This window comes from Lucilia cuprina, chromosome 3, assembly GCF_022045245.1.
Source record: "Lucilia cuprina isolate Lc7/37 chromosome 3, ASM2204524v1, whole genome shotgun sequence".
Classification (NCBI taxonomy): Eukaryota; Metazoa; Arthropoda; class Insecta; order Diptera; family Calliphoridae; genus Lucilia; species Lucilia cuprina.
In genome coordinates, this window is record NC_060951.1 from 37,723,053 (window position 1) to 37,727,789 (window position 4,737).

Below are 4,737 nucleotides of genomic sequence, written 5' to 3' on the forward strand. Positions count from 1 at the left end.
ATATATTTATCTCGTTTATTTCGTTAATTTTTGTTGTTGTGCTGTTGTGTGTCTTTTCTTTCTGTGGGAGCAAAGCACATAAAACTTTTGGCTGTATAGACGGATGGATGGATAAATGGATGTTTGGTTGGTTGTAAGTAGGGATTTTGGGTGTGTGTGTGTATGCCACTGTTTAGTCTGGTTAAATGGTGGTAAGCATATTAAGGAAGTTGCTGTTTTACTAAATTTATCAAAGCTTTTTTTCTCAAGTCGACATCTTTTAAAGTGATTTGAGAAGAAAAAGGACCACAATAAAATTGTGGCAACATTTTTATTAAACATTTTCAACCTTAAGACTTTAAGAAGAGGCTAAAAAAGAAAAACGATGAATAAACGAATAAGTATAAATACAAAAACAACATACTTTTTAGATTGTCGGTATAAAAGTGTGAGGGGTAAATGTGGGAAATAAAGTAAAAAAAAACTTATAGATACAGATACACCAATTGAAGTTGAAGTACATGTAAAGGATGACACCAATAGATAGAAAGAACAAGTAGCAGTAGAAGGTAAAGACAAAAAATAAATAAATAAATGTTTAATCTAAAAGAAAAAGTAAGCAAAGTTTATTTATGTTCATATAAAAATCGACTAATTCTCTATGTTACAACAACAGTAGCACTATTATAGATATTTTATCTTTTGTTCTTTAAAATAAGGAAAATTCTAGATATATGCAGCCACAACAACAGCAACTATAATATTTGTGGCAATGTCAGAAATTATGAATACAGAAAAATATGATCGTTGCAAAGCAAAGAAACCGAACTAGAATTGAACTTGTACAATTCTAGAAATAAACTGAAATTGAAATAGAACTAAATTACTGAAGTTGAGTTAAACTAAAATTCATCTGCAACTAAACAAGACTAGAACTGAATTAGAACTGCACTAGAACTGAACTAGAACTGAACTAGAACTGAACTAGAACTAAAATTGAACAAGAACTGAACTAGAACTGAACTAGAACTAAAATTGAACTAGAACTGAACTAGAACTGAACTAGAACTGAACTAGAACTGAACTAGAACTGAACCAGAACTGAACTAGAACTGAAGTAGAACTGAACTAGAACTGAACCGAACTGAAACTAGAACTGGACTGGAACTGAACTAAAGCTATACTAAAACTGTACTAGAACTCTCATCCTTGCTGAAGCTATTGTTTTTGGTTACTCATAAAATGATTTAAAATCTACTTTAAACTTAAAAACCACAAAATTTTTGTAATAATCTTTAGTACATACAAAATTAATTAAATTGGTAATTGCATTCCATTTTATAAAATCACACTCTCTCTCTCTCTCTCTCTCTCTCTCTTTTTTCCTAACGAAATCAAATGACATGCATTTAATTCCAATAAACTTTGTAAAATGAATGAAGCAGTCAAATTATGCAAAAATCGAAATTTACTACACTTCAGGTTCCTACCGCGCCAATCCTCTATTTAACAAAATATTTATGTACATAAAACAAATACTTAACAAAATTATACAGAAAATCTTTGCATTAGCAACAGTGAGTGTATTAAATAAATGAGTAAAAGTGTGTGAAATAATTTATATACATATAAATTTTTAATATATTATATAATTATATACCATTAAATAGGTATACATATGTATGTGATTATTCTATATATAGTAGTTACAATTGTACAATGTACATATATATTAAATTATATACTTATTATGTTTTGCACATAAGTTTAGTAACACATAAACTTATTAACAATTTCCTTTGGCAACAACAGCATAAATAATAACAACAACCAGCAAAAGCTTATTATATACATCAGTTGTTATGTTAATAATGTTACAACAACAACTAATAATAATTATAATTATTATTTTTGTAATAATGATAACAATAATGAAAAAAGAACAATATTTCATTTAAAAGTTCTCAGAAAATTACTCATATACCCTTTCCTGTATACATATATACTTTCAATTTATACCTCCTAACCTCTCCCCATAAAATTCCATTATAGACTTATTGACATGTTTATTAGTAAAATCCTCGATTTCAAGAATGTAAACTCTAAACGAAAAAATTAATACTAAAGATGCTGCCTAGTTTACAAATCAGTTTCACGTCAGTTCTAGTTCAGTTCTAGTTTAGTTCTAGTTCAGTTCTAGTTCAGTTCTAGTTCAGTTCTAGTTCAGTTCTAGTTCAGTTCTAGTTCAGTTCTAGTTGAGTTCTAGTTCAGTTCTAGTTCAGTTCTAGTTCAGTTCTAGTTCAGTTCTAGTTCAGTTCTAGTTCAGTTCTAGTTCAGTTCTAGTTCAGTTCTAGTTCAGTACTAATTCAGTTCTAGTACATTTTTAGTTTAGTTCTATTTAAATTCTAGTTCAGTTCTATTTTAGTTGTAGTTCTCGTTCAGTTCTAGTTCTCGTTCAGTTGTCGATCAATTTTATTTTAGTTCTAATTGAGTTCTACCTTTTTCTATTAGCACTCCTATTGTTCAAACATTTATGCAGTATTTAATTGAAATATTGACATATTTACACAGCAATTGTATCATAGAAATTCAACTTGTCACATACATATTGCGAAGTAAAATGCGCTGTAGAAACGACTGAATTGACGAACGGTCAAAAGCGATTTAATGCAGATTTATTATTGTATATGAACATTTTATTTTGCCCAGTAATTATTGATTTTTTTTTGGTGTTAAGAATATATGATTTCTATGACCATTTGTTGTAACAATAAACTGTGACACTTTAAGTTTATTAAGTCTTTGTCAAGTCATATAGAGAAGAAGGTGGGATTGAAATGGAGAAATAACTAAATTAAAAGTTTAGAACTATTTCTTTTGTGATGTCTAAAGAAAATTTAGTTCAATTGTAGATATGTTCGAAATCAGTTCTGCCGGAATTATAAATGGAATGACAGACTTAAAAGTTTCGTTGACTTTTAAAGGGAAAAGATAGATTTTATTAGAGTTAACATAGTTCAATATTAAAACAAACAGACTTCAAATTTATTATAATTTATTTACTTGAATTTCATATTTCCTTATGTTCCCCACAACAGGTCCCCTCAAATACATGCTTACATATACATACATATATTACACAAATGAGTTGAATTTTATTTTTCCGTAAGTTTTTGTTAAATATGTATTTCCTGCTAAAAATCGATAACTACAATAATAATGTAACAAACAAAAGAACATGAAAAAAGCAAAACAAGTGAAAAAAATGTAAACGAATTCTTAAATAGAAATGGCATTATCCTGTGTTGAAAATGAATCCACAGAATACATAGATATTTTTTATGTGTGGCTGGCTACATACATATGCCCAACGTACACTTTTTACTCGCATATTGACAAATCTCACGAACCTCATCTTACACGAGTGTTAAATAAGCATCATATTCCAACAACCCCTTCATCCTTCCGCAGTATTTCCTGCTGCTGTTTCTCCTTCCTCTTTTTACATTTTCACTCATAGTCTTTTTCTACTTTAAAAGGAAAATTTTCAGAATCTTTCGTTAAAACACCTACAACACACAAATGGTAAAATATCCTTCATAATCTTGTTTTAACAAAAATGTTATACATACACATGTAAAACAACACATATTTATACATAAAAGTATATACAAATGGTACATCTTTATATACATATACATTGGTATATGTTTATTATTTACATTGTACAACTAATACATAATGCAAAATAATCATTTCTTATACATACAAACCAAAATCATCATCATATTTATACATACATACAAATATAAAATAATAATACAACTAAATATTATCTAGGGAGGAAATACCACTTTGTCGTTCTATCGCCAATTCATATATTTTATCCATCTCGCCCAACTATTTAACCCACCTCCTGTATGATGAACATGAATAACAATTACTACAACAAATAAAGAAAAAAAATTAAATAGAAAATCGTATAGATAATTTACTGCTTCTACTTTAGAATTATACTGCTGACGTCTTTCAAATTATGTCGAGTTATATTTATATCTTATACTCTATTTCTATATAATGTCTTCCTTCAACTGTCCGTCACTACTTATGTATTACTGCTGCACCACTCTCGTATATAATACATTTTGGTTTTTGGCCGCTCTGGCGTTTCTTCATACATGATGTGTTTTGTTTATCCTAAAGGGATTCATTATAATATTAGTTTTCATTATTGAAATTATAATTATGTATAAAATAAACATCCTTACTCACACGCTTCCATACACATTCGTCCATTTAGTTTTTGAAATACCACCAACAAACAAATAGTGTTTTGCCTTCTCTCCTATATTGCTTCGTTTGCGTCTTGTATAGCAAGTCGTTGTTTTTGCAAGTTAAATGATTAACTTGGTTTAGGGGGCCTTTGTTTCTTCTTCTTCGATCTACCCAAACTAGTTAAGGTACTATTAGTATACCTACAGTTATACGTGAGAGTTAAATTGAAAAGTAATTGCACTTAACCGATTTAAGGGGGAAGATCGCTCATGTGATAGTTTTGAACCAATTTAATAAGAAACCAGTGTTCTTAACAGAACTAGAATTTTACGAAAGCTGAACTAGAAGTGAATTAGAAGTGAACTAGAAGTGACTTAGAAGTGAACTAGAACTGAACTAGAACTGAACTAGAACTAGAACTGAACTAGAACTGAACTAGAACTGAACTAGAACTGAACTAGAACTGAACTAGAACTGAACTAG

At 29.1% G+C, this 4,737-nt stretch overlaps 1 long non-coding RNA gene across 1 annotated transcript; it reads right to left on the reverse strand.

The window, feature by feature from the left end:
• Positions 1 to 3,819: 3,819 nt before the first annotated feature.
• On the reverse strand, positions 3,820 to 4,292 carry LOC124418611. Its single transcript, XR_006940099.1, has 3 exons — positions 4,252 to 4,292; positions 3,984 to 4,176; positions 3,820 to 3,922 (listed from the first exon to the last, which is right to left on the reverse strand). It is a non-coding gene; the product is annotated as an uncharacterized LOC124418611 (long non-coding RNA).
• Between the last annotated feature and the right edge of the window lie 445 nt (positions 4,293 to 4,737).